An 18,222-nucleotide genomic window follows, 5' to 3' on the forward strand; every position below is an offset into this window, starting at 1 on the left:
TTTTTATTAGCAAAATGGCCCATGTGATGCCACAGACAGGAGCTGACACTTTGAGCCACAGGTCAAAACCTGATCCTAGCAAAATTCAGATGATGGGAAGTACATTATGGAGATAGAGTTTGTTCTTACTGATATCTCTGAGCAATACACTTGATTTTAACTGGTATGCCATGATTTGAGTTTTCCAAATCTTGCTTGGTTTTGTTATCCAAAAGAAAATTTAAAGTAATGTGCTTAAATTAACATTAAATGTTTATTTCTGCTTCATTATATAAAGTGTTTATTCAGTGCCACAATTTAGTCTTCACTGAGCTTGTAATGCATCTTTTATAGAATTGCCAGAACCATAATATAACATTAGCAAATCTAATGCTAAATGGTGCTTGTTAATGGTTGAAATTATAGTTTAGATCCTGAGAGCATAAAAGCATCATGAGATCCTTTGCACTTGGATATGGGGTTTGGAATTCATATTAATGTTGATGAAATTTATGCTCAGGGATCTGGGAGAAAATACCCATTGTGAAACCTGAATGTCTCATAGCTGTGCTTTGCACTGTGCAAAAAGCTCCAGCACTCCCTGCCCACTGCAAGCTTCACTCAAGGCACTGTAATTACAGTAATTAATGGCATTGTAAAGCACTACTTATTTTTAGTAGGTGCAACTGCCAAGGATGCTTCTTTTTTAAATTCTTTGAACTGCTTTCTCTGTCAGTAAGCACAGAAGCTGTCAGATATTTTTGTTCCTAATTGAGAAAAATAAATCAGTCATCAAAGTCAGAATTCCTCAGAATAGTGGGGCCACAGTTCATGCTGAGAAGGGACTTGCTCCCTCAGGAGCGACATTGATTGATTTTAATGTGTCTGCTCATGAAGTAAGATGCAGTTTTAACACCTGAACAAGTCTGTGACAAGCGGTTGTGACAAGCGATGTTGGAAGCTTACCCTGTCACCAGGGTTCAGCTCAGATCGTGCTTACAGGGATAGCCAGAGCTTTCTAAAGATCAGTCCCTGAAAGGGAAACATCCTGTTTTCTTTACAGCAGCCTTGTTTGTTTCCTTCACTGCAAGAAACTCTGACCATTCTTCTGCAGCTTAATGGGTAAAGTTGAATAAATACAAAAATAACAAAGGAAATATCTAGGCACAGGAATGACTTTTGGTTGAACAAATGGATTTTCACCTCTGCAAAACCTAACAGAAGCATCATGATTTTCTGTAACATTTAAATGACTAACACACAGAGAAACAAGAAAAACCAGCTAAGTGAAGAATATATGAGATGATTTACACCAGATAGCCCAATACCCAGGGGGCTTGTGAGAAGAGAAACAGTGACCAAATCTGAAAAGCACAAAAACCTCTTTCCTATTGAGTTACAAGCCAGCTCATTTTGAAAAACAGAATATAAGATCAGGATGCAAGGAACCACAGTTTAGTAAAATAATATAGATTTTAGCTAAAGGAAGAAGCTATTAAAAAGAAATTTAAAATGGAAACAGTGGAATCCTAATTATTGCTACTTCTGGGGTCTGAATCCATCACAGTGTTATCTCCCTCAGTAGACGTGGTGGGGCTACTAGGTGACAAGGTCAGTGGTGTTTCATTGTATCCAAATCCAGGGTCCAAAACACCTGCATGCAGTGTACCATTTCCTCATGTTTCAAGTCTGCTACCTATGGCAGAGTAGCTGTAGCATCATTGCACACTTTTCCTAAGTCCTCAGCATGAAGTCAAAGCAGCAAAACCTCATTGACTCACAAGAAGCAAGGTCTGTCCCAAGTAGCAGCAGACTCAGCTTTAAATAAAGAGGTCTAGTTAAGAACTAATTGATTAAATTACCCTATATGACATAAGGAGATTAACACTACCCTAATTTTGTACCACAGCAATTCATCTGACTTCAAACAAACACCTCCTACATTTTCTTGTGAATATATCTATTCAAAAGAGAAACTGTTGTTTGGTGAAGACACCAGGTTGCAGAGCAGAGACAGTGGTACAGATTGTTTTGAACTGAGAAAGTTTGAGGGATTTGCAGAGAAGTTGTTGAGAAAGAAAGTACAAAAGTCACAGTGAGCAAGAGTTTTGTGGGGAAAAGGCACTTACCAGCTCTGACTTCCTCTCATATTGTTTGATTTTTAAAAGGTTAAGCTCAAAGAATGGCCAAGACTGTCTAGAGAGGGTGGGTTGGGCTCTAGCATGGAGCAGGTGAGAAATTTAGCTGCTTGTGTTGTTAGAAAAGCCAGTCTTCACTAGCTGCAGGCCAGTGTGGAAGCAGTGATTCGGTACATGATGCTCTGCAAGGAGAGCTGTCAGGTGAGTAGGACTGGCTCCTGCAAATGCAATCGTTAGATTTGCTCAATGCAGTCACCTCTGTCACTGCCCTCTGCAAGTTCTACCAAGCATTCATTGACACAGTGAAATATATTTTCAGCTACACTGACGAGACCCAGCATTCAATGGAGTATTCAGAGAATTTAGCTTCAGTGTGCACAGAGTCTGAAAGTACTGTGTTTCATCACTTGTTTCTTGCTTTGGAGTTTTGGTTAATTTTTTTGTTGTCATTGATAATTTTATTGTTGTTGTTGTTGTTGTTAGTTTTCTTCAGAGGAAAAAAGTCTGTCTCAGCTAATGTGGGTGCTAATATGTGAAAAGAGTTAGTCTTGAAGCATCCTTGTCAGCTGGCAAACTAGGATCTCCTTTGTTGTTGCACTCTACATCTGATTTAATATCCACATCTCACTGGAAACTCAAACACAAATAACGAGGAGGCAAATGGTAAACTCACTTGTGTCGATATCTCTGCTTCCTGATCATTTCTCATGCAGGATTTTTCAGGGTTGTGTTTGCAGTTCAAAAAATACTGTAGGAAATAATGCAAGTGCATGAAGGCACTAAAAGGGATGGTCAACAAGCAAGGGCTCAGCATGTGTGTATTTTAATGAGGTGTTAATTGAGAGTAGAGTGAAGGTAAAAGGTGAACTCAGAGAGGGGGCTTGTTGGATTTGTTGGAAACCAGAACCATCTATATGCTGGGCTCTCTAGTACAGAATAAGGACAAGTTCAATCCTAGTTTTTCCTATTTTAGGCTGTTTTGTAGTTCTTTGGGTTGGAACATTTGTGATAGATTTGCTAGGAGCTATCACTCCAAGTTCAAAAAACCAGATGGGTAGTTTTTAATTGCTGAAGCAGGACCATTCACATATTTACATATAGTAAACGCAGCAAGCAAAATGCTCATTCTCACCATGTCCCATTCATTAATTCTCCAGTTAAACTGAAAAATTGGTCTGGTGCTGTGTTCCCAAATCACATCACAAAACACTGAAGTAATTTTATACCCTTTCCCTCCTGAAAGACTGTAGCAGCACTCTACTTCCACATTTCAAGTGTTTTAACCAAGGAGAAAGTCTTATGAAAGGCTCTCAAAAGTGTCACTTTATCTCCAAATTCACTATTTGTGCTTGAAAGAAAACCTTTTTTTGGCTCCCTCACAGAATAAAATACTAAAGACATGCCTTTGATTTCCTACTTTAAATAGAAAACAAAAGCTCTGTTTTTAGGAAGCTAAATAATTTTTTACTCTGATACTTCATTAAGCTCACTAGAGGCTTGTGTCTTTCTCAATTTTCAAAGCACTGCAAGAGATTTTAGTTTTGTAATTCCTTTTTGACTGAATCCCTTATTCCCTGCTTGGAAATGTAGTAAAGCTGAAATGTCAGTTCTGCAATAACTGGGAATATTCTTGTGTGTTTTTTCCTGCAAAACTAGCATGCATGTAGCTAATGGCATATTTTTGAAGTGCTGTTAATCTGCATCTGTGACCTGAAGCAAAGCATTGAAATTTTTTTGCAGGGGGTAGTTATTTTTAACCAAAGTGGAACTTTCTTCCACATCTTCTCTCATAGAGATAAAACTGACCTGTAGAGTGTGTGGCTGTCAAAGGTCTGCATGAGAGTGCACTTGCCTTATGATCAGGGGAAGGGGAATCCCTGAGTGGCAGAAAGCCAGCATCAGTATATTGTACCTCCATGATCTCCTGGGCAATAACACCCTGAAGAAGAAATTGTAGCCAAAATAAAAGTAGCGATGCTTTTAGTTATTTTCACCCCATACTAACTGACTAGAGCAACTCAAAACTCTTCTGCTCACAGCAGAGCTAAGCCCTCCTGCATGGCCATTAGTTAGGGAGACTGCAAAATGTTATGTGATTTTAGGATCCACACTGGTCCTTTGTTGTGTCCCAAGCACAAGCAGGTCAAAAAACAACCGCTTTCAGCTGGAACAAACATGCCACAATGCCACTAGGTGGGCTGTGCTCCATGCAACCCCATCCCAGCTGGAAGGCATCCAAGACCCACAGCCCAAGTGGCTGCTCAGGGTGGCTTTGGCTCTCTGACACCTCATCTCCCAAATGGGGCACCTGAATTTCCAGCAGGCCTGCTCAGAACTGCTCAGCTCCCACAGAGCTCCACACAGGCTGGTGAACTACCACCTTAACAAACACTAAGTCTGGGGATCTTTTTTGCTCAGTCTGGATGAAATCCAAAGAAATTGCAGAGAAATGTAATATGGTTCAACAGATATTACACCAAACCCCTGTGGAATTTAATAGAAAAAAAATTCTAATTCCTAATGATTTTTGACCTGCCTGTAGAATTCTCTTGCTAAAATGTTATTCTCTGTTAAATTTCATCAGATTCAGGAAGTTATTTTGAATTTGCTATTTTCTACAAGTACTGATAGCACTTATTAATAACCACAAAGGTAAGAACCAACAAGCAAAAGGGTATGGATAGATATGCCAGCAGGAAAAAAAGCCAAACAAAATGAGGAATGGGTCCTGTGTCTTTTCTTGTACATTACTCCTACACACAAATCATGCAGACCTTGGTCTGTACTCTACCTCGAGGCACAAGTGCCTCTGAATGTACAATGATCTTCAGAAGTGACGTGGAAGCAAGCTTCATTCCTCTACACAGTCAATAGCTTCTATTATTTAAACAGCTTTCTTTTTATGTACTATCTTTAATCTAAAATTTCAATATTGAAATCTTGGCCAATGTCAAGGTTCAAAATAGCAAAGGCAACTACAGTTACTCTGAGCATTGGACTCCTGTCATGATACTCACCTACAACATGCAAAAACCTGGCATGCCATGATGTGCTCCGGGTTAGAAAGGGTTGAGCAACAATAGATTCCACCTCTCAAAAATGGACAAAGAATCTGCAAAACATGGTAAAGTAATAATTACTCAGAGGTGGTGGGCAAATTATAATGTCTGATTGAATTCCACCTTTACTGGAGATTCAAATACTATGGTAACAGACAAAAAGCCTAATATATTCTGACTAATCAGGATTGATGTTAATTAAAGACGAGTTCGAGATAATGACTTCTCATTACTATGTGATAGCTAGAAAGAGATTGTTCTACGTCTAGGTAAAATAAGCAATTAGATAACTTCTGTTTTTAAGGACTTCTTTTTTAAGAAGTCTTATCTCATTCTCTGTTCTTTTTCTGATGTCAAAATATTAATATGTAAATGTCTGATTTTTATTGCTGCTCATCTAGATGGATTTTTCTTAGTGGTTCTCAGACTGAGTTATTCTTTCTCTTCAATGGAATATTTTCCTGTTGCTATAAGGACACCACAGCTTACTGGCTAAAAAAAATTAAAAATAGGCACACTAAGAATAAACCCTTGGGTTACCACTGGAAAGTACAATGTGAAGTAAAGGCAGAGCTTAATCCCTCACAGAAGTGGTAGAGCTTTCTTTAGAAAAGGAAAAACAAATTCTTTTTTTTCATCCTAGTCTTCTGACTGCCTAATAGGAGAATATTAGAATGATAGAAACCCCATTTGAATGGTGTTTCTTGTTTCTGCAGATAGTAAAAGGCAAGAAGAAAAAAGGTCTTTGAAAAATCATTGGCTTTCCTCCAAAAGCCACCACCAGTGGTGGTTTCAGTATCACTTACATTTCCCATTTAAGAAGATAAAAGAAAAACAACAACCCCTCCAAATCCTACGTACTTGTGACCTGGCACTGTCAAACCTCCTCGGCAAGGAAAACACAACAGGCTTCACTTCAATGACAGACTGGTTCCACCAGATTCCCTCTTTTGTTTTTTCCTCTCTTGGGCCCTAGATTTTTTTAAAGCCCATGAACAGTAGGTATCGGGCAAAGCAGGCAGTGTCACCATGAACTTGTAATCACCCTTAACAATTGAAGGATATTGATTTAAATCCTGCCTTTCTTTGTGCCATTCATCAGAGCTCTGCTGATACAAGGGCAGACCTGGAGTCACTCGCTGTGGCATTAAGTTGTGGTTCTTTTGAAAGAAACATTTTTTAATTGTGGTTTGGTGATAGTAGAGATTTAACAAATCCTTATATTCTGTAAGCATGTACAGTCATTAGAACTGAGCAGAGCAAAACGGAACTGAAATTCTTCAGAATGGAAATTTCACTGAAAACCGGGCTTACAAGTATTTTGGAAAATGCAGTTCAAGAACAGGCAGGGTGAACTCTGAGAGAAACTGAGCTGAATTTTCAATAGAGTTTCTTGGTGGGGAAAACTTGAAAAAAATACAAGGGTTTCCAGAACCCTATTGCTACACAAAATACATGCTATGTTTAAGTAGTTCCTTTGAGACCTGAGATTTATTCAAACCCAGAAATACCAGGTGATACTGAAAGTGCACAGGTATTTATGAAATAAAGCTGAAGGTTGGCTGCTGCAGTGCATAAGAAAAATAAAAATATCATAATGAGAAGAAGTTGCCATATATAACTCGCAAGGGAAAAAGACCAAGGAGTTTAATTATTCCTACCTGTTTGTATTAATATAAAACTGTTCCCTGTGTTATGCCTTTCACTGCTTTACTTTGCATTGCTGTAAGTGCCCCTAGAAAGCTCAAATAAGCAGAGCCTCATCAAGCCCATGCCATCTATTACTAATGGCTGGAGAGCAATTGGTTTAGAAACCACTAATTTGTTTAAGAATTAAATGAAGTGAAGCACCAAAACACTAATGGAAATGTAGTTTATATTAACTGTGGAATTGCAGTAATGTGTCTTTGAATATAGAATTTAGATTAGAATTAGGTGCACTCACAGACAAAAGGGGAAATATCTCCATGTTATCTGCAAGGACAGAATAAGGAAATATTTGCATTAAAGAAATTAATGAGTTCACATGGTATGACTGGGTTCCTGGTGTTCCAGGATACAACTGTGTGGAACTAAATAGCAAATATACTCTTGCCTAAAAGTATAATTTGTTGCCCCCTGAAATAAATGGAAAATATTCCCTAACTACTGTCAACAGAAGGCCAATGGTGCACTGCTGAGACATTAATCACACAGGAATTCTTCAGCCAGATCTTTGTAACATTTTGCAAAACTGGGCCATGTTAGTTCGGTATCAACAGCACTGATTCAAAGTAATTTCTGTGCTGCTTTTTAACAAGGACAGATTTGTAGACCTTTCTAAATTGGATGATGTGATAGCTTTTTTTAAGTTTTGAAAATTTAACTCATTTAATGGAAGAAGAAGCTATTGTGTGGGAGGCATTTGGTGACATATAGGGATTCCCAAAGCACTTGAGAAACTTAAAAATAATTTAATTATTCTTAATTTCCCTCCCAAGCTCCTGGGAATTCTACAGTTACCATCTGTGTTCATCTTAGAATTTTTAAGGCCCCTGGCTAGGAAATCCTTGGTTTGCTGTGAGATTTCTGTTTTACCACATAAATTATTGCAATGGATTGAAAATCTAACAGAAGTCTTCTCAGCTTTCAACAATACTTGGTTCCAAGGAAAATTTATCAGCTTTGATGAGGAGGGGGTAAGTGTAAATTTTAGGTTAAAGTCATTAACTGATAGGGAGAAAAAATAATTAGTGTCAAAGTCTGTGCTGAGAGCTATAGAACAAACAAAAATAGTTGGTTTTAATGAAGAAGCTAGGCAAGAGAAGTATACTTAGCAAAAATGTGAATTAAGGTGCTGTTGGAAATCTCATTAGTGAAAAACAGTCAGAGAACAAAATGGAAATAACAGTCCACTAATAACATCCTTAAGTTACTCAGGTGAAAGATAAAATTATTTTCAGTGTATTTCTTTATGAAAGGACCAATAAAGCAGTATACCCCAATTTGAACAGCCTGTTTGGTTCTTAATATGTTTTTCTGATTCCAGATTAGGCCTTTCCACAAAGGGCAGTAAATACTCTGATGCTTCTGTCTGACCACTTCTGGCAGAACTCAGAGTGTCAGCAAGGCCACTCTGAGAGCATTGTGAGAGCATTGTGAGTTCTTCATGTGAAGTACTCGGGGTTAGAGCTGCTGGCAACTCCATCACAGCAGCTGTGGCAACTCCAGCAACATGCTGCCAGTAGAAAAACAAGAAGAACCTGGCTGAGCTGGGATGTCCAGGGAGTTGTCTGCAGTTTGCCGCTGAGGATTGTTCCTGGATAAGTGTTCTGAGTGATGGCTTCATACCCAGACATGTGATGTCATTCTGTCCAACCACGGGATTTAGATTATTTTTCCAAATATGATCTTAGCAATTTCTCTCTCTTCTCTTTCTTTTTTTTTTTTCAGCACCCTTGCCTTTCTTTTTCCTGTCAGTGTTGGGTACAAGGAATGCTTCATCTCCCCTTTTCCTTGTGACTTTCCACCTCAAGTGAAGCAAGGAGAAATAGAATCACCATTGTTTAAATGGAAGGATTTTGACAGAGATTTATTTAGAAGCAAACACATTTTTCATTTAAACAGCATTGTCATGAACACACCTTATAATATTCCTGTTCACATTATTGCTCCCAAGAATTTCTTGGGTGCATCAAGAGATTGTTGAAAGCATTGAAGTCAAAAACAAGCTTGGGCAGGAGAGTAGACTACAGGTGAACACCATTATAAAGGATTATAAGTGAACTCTGGTGCTGCTCTTACAAACCAAGAAACAGAGCACAGCTATATAGCCCTTGCATCTATTTTATGTTTCCATGTGGCAATAAAACTTAGTAGATCTGAAAACATTTAATGAAAGTTGTATAAAACTACATCTAATGTAGCTTGTGGTCAGCCAAATATGCAGTAATATGGTTGTTAAAGTTGACAATAACTACTTGGAATTGGCCAAGAAGCACACTGCATTGGAAGGATTTGGGGGTCATAGGTAGAAAAGAAACTAGACCAAAATATCTCATTGCAGGGAAAATGTAAGAATGGAAGGAAAAGCTATAGGGCTTCAGCTTGACTTTTAGCTATGATTTTATGTTTGCATGTAGGAATCAGAATGGGAGTAGGAAACAACTCTGTAATCACTGACATGATCTCAGGTAAACCACTTTCCTTCTGGAGTTCTGGTGTTTCTACCTGAAAGATCTGAGAAACACCTGGAAATTTACAGGGCAAGGGTGTTACATATCCCATCTAGATGATGCTGTTCAGAAGGTTTGATCTATGGGCAATATGTGATTCTTCACACATTGGTGCAGCTCCTTCTTAGATTAAAGTTTAAACTAAAACCAGCAGCTCAGATTCTATTCTCTCAGAAATTAAAGGGTCAGGAAGCTTTAAATTTGAACATGCAACTGAATTTAGAGCTGGGGGGAACCTAAAGGAAAAAGAAATCCTTTGAATTAACAAGTAACATAGTTGTCATATGGCTGTGATTTTGACCTGCAGTTTAAGTTAGGCAGGGTGCAGAGAGTACTATCTGCTTTCCTAGGAATTAATTGTCAAATTACATTAAAGATATTCTCCAACATTTTATGATGGAGAGATTTGCCAGCTTCCTCTCTACTTTCAGTCTTTAGTTTTGACAATCATGAGGAACTTTTAGCTTTTAGAGGAACAGGGAAGACATTTTGAAATGCTGATACTTGTCAAAACCTTGCAGTGCTGAGCAGGAGGAGTATCAAAAAGTTCTTCCCTTGTCCTCTCCTGTTGTACTTTCTGAAAGGCACTGGGACTGACCAGCTGCTGTCATCAAATGTCCCCCTATAAAGGGTGTCCCCTGCCATTCAGTAAAGATGAGGGAAATTAGGATACAGGACCTGGCAGCTGTCTGCAGCATGGTCCTGCCTTATCCCTCACTTTGGTCCTCTGCCAGCCTCGCTGCACAGCTGATCTCTGCCTGTTGCTGCAAGGTGCTGGATGTGTTTCCAGAAGCATCCCTTCAAACCCTTGTCATGCAGGGCTGCTGAGAAAGCTTGAAAGAAAAGAAGGTGACTCTGACTGGTGCCAACCAGAGTCCAATATGGAAAACACTTCATGGGAAATTCCTAAAGGGTGGTGAGAAGGAAGCTTAGGATGAACTTATGGTTTTGCTGCTGTTGTTGAAGTTATAAAAAGAAACCCCAAACTCAGTCTCGGGGTGTACTTTGGGAATTCAGCAGTCCATTTATCCAGCTGAATTAAATTGTTAAGCTCTGCTGATTTCAGGAAAATCAATGAAGATGTGACAATTTGCCTTGGCTGATGAGATGGCCTGGGACACCACTTGCAATGCCAAGTGGGAACTCTGTCTGCTGACAAAGCTGTCAGCATCTCACAGTATTGCAAGATTCGTTGCAAGTCACTTAAAGAGTGATGGTAGGGGGGAAAAGGAGACACCAAAAAGTAGTGGCTGTGGGCAGAAGGCCAGAAGCAGTTCTTTTCAATGCCATATCCATTAAAAGAAAAGGGGAAAAAAACATCTGTGGCAGCTAAATTGGTATAATAAAGTCAGCAGATGAAAGCAAAAAGATCAGAAGAAAAGAAACACAAAACAGAAAAATGTAACTGAAGAAGTTGAAACGTGCTTTTTATTTCCGTAAGTTTGCAATGGAATAAGAGGTAGAGGAAAACATTTTATTAAAAAAATATAAAGAATTGAGACTGTTTCCTCTTCATGCAAGGGAATTGTTTGCAGAAGGAAGCCAGAGTGGTAGTACAGGGTTTTCCTCTGCACTCCCCGCTGTGAGGGAAAGATCCCTTCAGGAGTGAGACCAGGGCATGGTTGGTACCAGACAATCCCCAAGGAGGTTCCATGATTTCCAGAAGTTCTGGGGGTTTTTTTGTCTTTAGGGCGACATTTTTAAAAACAGGCTTCCAAACACTTTTTGGGAACAACTTCATGGCATCTTTAGTAAACATGTGGATCATCGTGTCCTGGTAAAATTCCAGTTTGGATAATTGTGACTGCATTGGGCAATTACATCTGCATAGCTCACTAGAGATATCATCCAGTGCACAGGACAGATCCTGCACACAAGCTGCTGACCTCAACTTAAAAAACAACCCTCAAGCTTGTGTATTGTTATATGTAATTTCAAATGTAATTGTTAGATCGTAATTTTCACCCCAATGGTGGTAAAATGAGGCTGGCTGTGTTGCAGTGGGCTAATCACTAAAAGTTTGCAGAGTACTTTTACATTCTTCAGGATAACAGAGTTGCAGAAATGCATGCTGCTTCACAATGAAAAGAGTAGGGTGCATATGTTAGGGAAAGTAAAGAAAAGAGAAGTAGGAAAGGTTAAAGCTACAGAGGAGAGAGACTGAAAGAAAAATGACAAAGGAAAAAAATTCATTGCACACATTCAATGTCACATTCAAGCTAGTACAAATAGTCTGTGATATTGCTATTACAAAAAAGAATTGACTGAAGGCTCGCATAAAATTTAGTTTTCCCATTTTATTTTAAGGTTTTTAATACACTACTATGCATTGCATTTAAAATACAGAAGCAGAACTCTGTTTGCTATTACTCAAATAAGAGCAATGCTTGATGTCTGTTGTGAAATTCCAGTACCTATTCTTCTGAAAGGTGACATTTGAATGCACAATACCTCACTGAACTTCAATCCAGCTAGCACTGAGATTTTCTCGAAGTATTTGTAAATATACTAGGCTTGTGGAAAGATTTATTCATATTATTGAAGAGGAAATGCACTTATTTATGAAACATGGGGAGTTTGCTTATAAATAGCTAATTGTATATTCACAACTGACATCATCAATATAAAAGACACATCGTGGCCAGTAGAACTGGTACTGCTCCAGTTGCTGTCAGTTTAATTCATGGATCACTGACAAGCTGATGTATAATTGTAAAAGAAACATAAGGAACACAGAAGTAACAAATTCTGAACAGAAGTTGTTTAAAAAGCAGTGTGTATTGCATAGGACACTTTTTTTGGGGAGGACCACTGAAGAACAGGACTGTAAAAGAAGATAACTTGGTGAAATACAGTTTTGATGCAAGATTATTTGCAATTACTGCAATGCCAGAACCAGGCATCTCCTCTGACAATGTAAAGAAATCCAAATAATAGAAGCCTCTGAATATAAATAGATTCTTTTCACTTAATTCATTTAAGCTTAGCCTACCTATCTGATTTGGTTCCAGAAAATGGAATCAGCCACCCACATGCTTTCTCTGTGGTGACTTTAGCATTAATCTGTTGTTTAAAAGAAAGAAAGGGCAGATCAACTCATATTTCTCCTCTTTTATCAGTGTGCTATAAAATGTAATTGGTGCAAGTGTTTTTGCTTTTCATGACTACACATCAGAGCACCCCTAACCTCATCAGATGAGTAAAAATGTGCTTTGTGGACCTTGTTGTGCTGCATGGGCCAGAAGCAGCTTCTGGGTAGGTTACATCTGCTAAACTGAGGAAGTCTTGGATGTGTGGAAGACCCTTGGAGAGCCTGAACTGCTGTCAGACAGGACTGTATGTACCTGAGAACATCAGGTGTCACACACTTTTGAAGGTCTAGCATCCATAATTTTTTTGATCATGGCCTAATTAGCCTAATTATAAATAGCAGAGATATAGGAAGGATCCTAATTCAATAGGTTAGGTAATGCTTAATTAAGATCAAGTCTTTGATACAGTATGCATAGTCATAGACCCAAATGCATTCTGCCCAATTGTAAATGATTTAGGAGTGCAGTCTCTGTGTTCAATAAAGAATGGTAAGTAGATAATTCGTGCCTTAATGGGGCTCAGTTATGTTCTGGAGGTGCCTATGGCCTTGGGCAATAGGAAGTTCCTCTATATTTTTATACTTAAAGTCCTTAACTTAGGTGAGACTCTCAAGCCACAACTGTAAAACCAGAAGGAAGAATCATGTTCAGCCAGTGGACCTCCAGTGCAACCTCAGGCACAGAATTTCACCAAGCATCATTGCTTGTGTGCCAAGCCTTCTGCTGGAACTGGAGCATATCTCTTAAAAAGATCAGCTGGAGAAGCTGTCTATTTAAAACCAGGATATTCGGTTTTATTATTATAGCTCCGGCATATTTCCTAAAATTGTTGGAATGCCAGATACCACTTCGGTGAACTCCAGATGGCAGAACTTTAATCAGTAGTGAGATGTGATTTACTAGAAATGCTCCTCTACAGCAAAAGTAGATCTCGGACTTCTTTTTTTGAAGTATTTTGGGTTGCTCTTCAAACCATGTATTTAAATTTTATTCATTGTACAGTTTTATGGTAACTATCATTATCGCAAAAATGTGCCACAGAACTAAATACTGCTTGCAGCATACTATGGTGAGAAGTACAAATCTTTATCATAAGGGTTACCTGAGAATCTAGAACATCAGACATCAAACTTTTTTGTAGGCTGAAAGCCTACTTAGCTTAGTTACCACAGTAAAATACTTTCCTTCAGTTCTAAATGTCAGGGTATTGTTTCAGATGGCAACAGCATGGATAGTTTGAAACATTTGCATAAGGACCAGGTTCTCTGGTTTGCTTGGTTTTGTGCTGCCTGTAGCTTCCCAGCTGAGGTTCCTCCATTGATGAGAGAGCATAAAATCAAAGGCAACTCTCTACATATTTCCCCTTTCCAGCCCACTCACAGGAGCAAAGCAGTGGGCAGCAGCCAGAAAATAATACACTGCTATTCCCATCCATCCTGTATTCTCTGTGATCACATCTATCATCTTCATTCAAAGAGACTGGGTTGCTGGAAGGAACCCAAAAGATTTGACTGCATTTTTCTGTTGTGGAAGCCTTTTATACCTCTTCTTACAGCTAGAAGTGCAAGCTGGTAATGATATGTCCTACTTCCTCTGTGGGCCACAGGAATAACATAACTTTTGTGTCATATAGAAAGATAAAGTGGGAGGCTGTAGAGATCTGGTATGGTTCCCTGATTATGCCTCCATAGAGCCTATTTGTTAAACCACAGTTGCTCCATTTTTTAGTATTTTTTAAACTTATAAATCTGTGTGAACATGGTCCAGAAGGCACAAGTCATCAGGGGTGAGAATTTTAACTGTAATAGCCTGTGAAAATAACTAGAAATAATTTGGGTCTGGAGGAGCCATTTACAGCAAACAAATCACTCTACAGCTCAAAAAAGCATAAATATGCAAAGCCAAAGCCATCCTTAGAGCAGGAATAACTTGGAGTGTCCTGGAGTTACTCCTGCCATAAATTCCAGTGCTCATATTTTTGCTTTCACAGGCTGTCTCTGCTGTGTAATGCTGGTTGCAGTGTGACTCATCCAACTTTCAAGTCCATTAAACAGAGAACACTGGGGCTGATGTGAATCCCAGGTGCCCAAATACCTGTTCTGTTTCTCCACTGGGTCCTGAGCTCTGTGCTGCCATAGCTGCCTAGGGTATCAGCAGCACCAGCTTTAATGCAGGATAGACAAGGCCTAGGGAAAACTCACTGCCAGAAGTAGCTGCAGTAACAGCTGCATATATCTGACACAGATTTTTGGAGAGACTAGGAGGCACTACATCAGAGGCCTGCTGTCCAGCTAATCTCATTTCCCTGCAGGCACACCGAAGCTGTGTGTCCCTGCTTGACAGCACACCTCTAAAAACCAGCTAGTTTGGGAATATAGCTGAGGTCAACTCATCACCCTGATGGGTTAAAAGCAATTGATTCCCCCATTTCTCTCTCTCTTGTTTTCTCTTGGATAAATAATAAGTCCTTTTACAGGGAGAAATTCAACATATTGATTTGGTCTTACCGAATTTTTGTTTTCACTCCCCCTCAGTTAAGGGGGTCAATGAGCAGAAGATGCATGGAAAGAAGAAGCAGCAGAGCAGAGAATGGTCAGGTCAGATGATCACTATTTGGACTGAACCCTCTGAGTCCCTTCCTCTCTTACCAACAAAATCATATGACATCTTTCATCCTCAAAGATGTCACTCCTGAGTGCCTTGTAAAACTTGACCTGCCTCCCTAAGAATGACTTCATGCTGTGCTGAAACAGCTCCTCTGGGACTGCAAAGTGCTGCCTGCCAGGGGGCACATTGCAACATGAATAAAGCTGAAATTAATACTGGCTTCTCTGAGGTGTTCCTGGAGGCACTTGGGTCAAGATTTTGGGACTGAATCCCCATTCAAGCAAAAAGGTTGATGGGACAATGAAGGACAAGATGAGATCAGTTTTACACCTTGTCTGAAGAGTGGCATCAGTCCCATTCTTTTTCAGGGTATAATGCAGTTGTTAATTCAGTACTCATTAGTAATCACTGATATCTTAATTCTGCCAGGAGCTGCAATTTTTTAAGGTTTTATTGGAAGTTACTTATTCTAACACCACCCCTTCTCCAGTTACCCTTTGCACATTGATTAAATCAGCTTTCAGTAACCATATGGTAAAAGTGCACTTTCTTTGTGCTGTGCTACACCAGTAACCAACCATTTATCATATAATCAGATTCTTGCTGAACTATATGCCATCTGTGATCAAATGAATGATGAATAAATTCAGAATGCAATTTCAGCTAGTCTATTTTTTGTTCATATTTCATCCCTGGTAGATTTGAGTCTTTTTGACCTTGTGAAAAATAGCTGCATTTGAACTAAAAATGTGGGATTTTTCTAGATAATGGACTATGCCAACTTTTATTTCTTTTGGAATTCAATAGACACTGTTTGGTATATCAGGAGATTTTCTACATCCTTATTTACGTTTTCTTCCTTTCAGACTATACTCTTTGATATAGCTAAACTCCAATCTTTACTCATATCTCCTGGCTCCAGCAACTCCTTTTTTATTTCCATTGTCTTCTGTGTGGAAGTAACTCTCGCTATCAAGGATTACATTTATTTTTCCATTCATGTTGCTATGAGCTAACAAATTACACCAATTTCTTGAGGCCTTCTGAGCTAAGTGAATTTTGCTCAATATATCTCAGCTATCAGTCCTTCATTATTGTAAGGGAATGCTTCAGTGATATTTATTTGTCATTCTGGTAATGCAAGTTCTTTTGCTTTGATGCTGAGACTTTGAAACCTGGATTCCTGGCAATATAGAACTTCCTTCAGAAAAAGTCTAATTAAAATGTGTTAATGCAGTGGCCCTTGGTCACTTGCAACCCCTGAAGACATCTCTGATGGAAGTCTGGATTTGCTGTGTGTCAGCTTTCTGCTAAGCAAAAAAGTGTTGGATTTACTCCCCATGTAGTGCTAGGGGTGGTGTGGAGCTATACACCAGGCAACAGCTGTGCATTCCAAAGCTTCCTGGACACAGGGTGCTCTCCCTGGGAATGAGGCACACTGCTTCTGCCCCATGGCCTGGCCACCGACCTTTGTGCAACAGCTTATAAAACATTTTCTGCAACTTCTTTAATTAACTGACTTGCATGTTTACCTACATTATGTGCACAGCCATTAACATTGGTTTTAAAGAGTGTTTCGGCAACAGCGAACAGCATCAGATGGAGACTTAAAATGTTTGACAGAATTCCCTGGAGCAGAAACAGCAGATATGGGGAGGCAGAAATTTCAGCATGGCACATGGGAAGACTGGGCAAGCACTTTTGGGAAGACATAGGCAGTCTTAGCAAACCAGGGGAGCCAGAGATGGATACAATTTCTTAGCAGAGGGGAGCCCTCCTGTGAGTTTCAGGCAGGTTAACCCCAGCTTCAATAATACTTGGCGTTTCTGTTGGTATCTGTGATTCATTCTGTCCCCTATTAGGTCCTCAACTGCTTCCGCTCTTTTCTAGGTCTTCTCATTTGCTTCCCATTAATATTTTCATTTATTTCTGTTTTTCTTCAGCATAAGATCTCACCATATTTCCTCTACCTCTGATTTTCCCCATTGCCACTGTTGCTGTACTCACTTTCTTGATGGTTCCTGTCTTTTCCTCTCAATTCCTCATCACATTTCTTGCCCTGATACTGTGTGGTAGTGACACTGTTCATGACACTGCTGCTGTCTCAACCCCTTTAGGACTGATGGAAGCCCACAGAGCCCTTTGATGCCTGTTTTGAGCTTCAGTACAAATGCATTCACTTGCTGGAAGCCCAGTCAGATAAGTATACAGGGAGCAGGTAGGAGCTGCCAGAGGGAGAGCAGGAGGAGTGAGCATCCTCCTGAGTGCCAATACAGGCACATCATCATTGCCAGGTTTTCATTAGGCTTTGAACACAGGCACCTCTAGCTTTGGTCACACTCCCAGGGAAAATTCTTCAGTGGTACAGATGGACAGACAGCTCCACCATGGTTGTATTGCACAAAGGATGTAGAGATGACAGAACCTGACACATTAAAGCAATTCTTTTAGGACATAAAATAGCAGAAGAGGTGTCATGTCACTCCCCACCTTCTTGAGCACAGAGGAGAGGAATATACTTCTGTGACTTAAGGTGCCAGGACACCTGTGGAGTATCCACAGAATTAGGAGTATCCATAAACTCTTTGTATTTCATGAAGGTGAGCCTCAGACACAGGGTTTTGCAAGCTTGAAAGTTTGCAACTTAGGCTGACAACTTAGGCTGGCAGTACAAGCTGTGCTAAGGCAAAAGAGCTGAACCTAAGCCAAAAGATAAAGACATACACAGTCTGATCAGCCAGTGCACCATATGTTGGTGAGAATGTCTCCTGAGGTGTTCCCCCATAGACTTTGTTTGAGGAGAGTGAGCTGTTTTCTGCCGTTGCATGACATCTTGCACTACATGTCTAACTTGTGACTCCTGAGATTTTCCATCATAATATTTCTTATACAGTATGTGACTGTTTTTAAACTGCACCATAGAAAAGATGCATTCAGTGGTGTGAGATCTCCAGATATATTAGATTTAACTCCTTCACAGCAAAACATATTCTACAGGAAAATTAGGAGAGTAACTTGGTGCAACACACATTGGTCAGCTAGATATGCTGAAAGATGGTGCCTTCTTCAACTGGCCTGTGCCAGAAATGTTCTGAGTAGATCAATTTGTTACACTTCTGCATCATCACAGAAG

General features: G+C 39.5%; 1 long non-coding RNA gene across 1 annotated transcript; it reads right to left on the reverse strand.

The window, feature by feature from the left end:
• Positions 1 to 1,884: 1,884 nt before the first annotated feature.
• On the reverse strand, positions 1,885 to 17,509 carry LOC146445365 (uncharacterized). The gene is made up of 4 exons (XR_014851753.1): positions 17,412 to 17,509; positions 5,135 to 5,229; positions 2,791 to 2,865; positions 1,885 to 2,335 (listed from the first exon to the last, which is right to left on the reverse strand). It is a non-coding gene; the product is annotated as an uncharacterized LOC146445365 (long non-coding RNA).
• Between the last annotated feature and the right edge of the window lie 713 nt (positions 17,510 to 18,222).

Source organism: Lichenostomus cassidix, chromosome 1 (assembly GCF_008360975.1).
Source record: "Lichenostomus cassidix isolate B80296 chromosome 1, HeHo_3.0, whole genome shotgun sequence".
Taxonomy (NCBI): Eukaryota; Metazoa; Chordata; class Aves; order Passeriformes; family Meliphagidae; genus Lichenostomus; species Lichenostomus cassidix.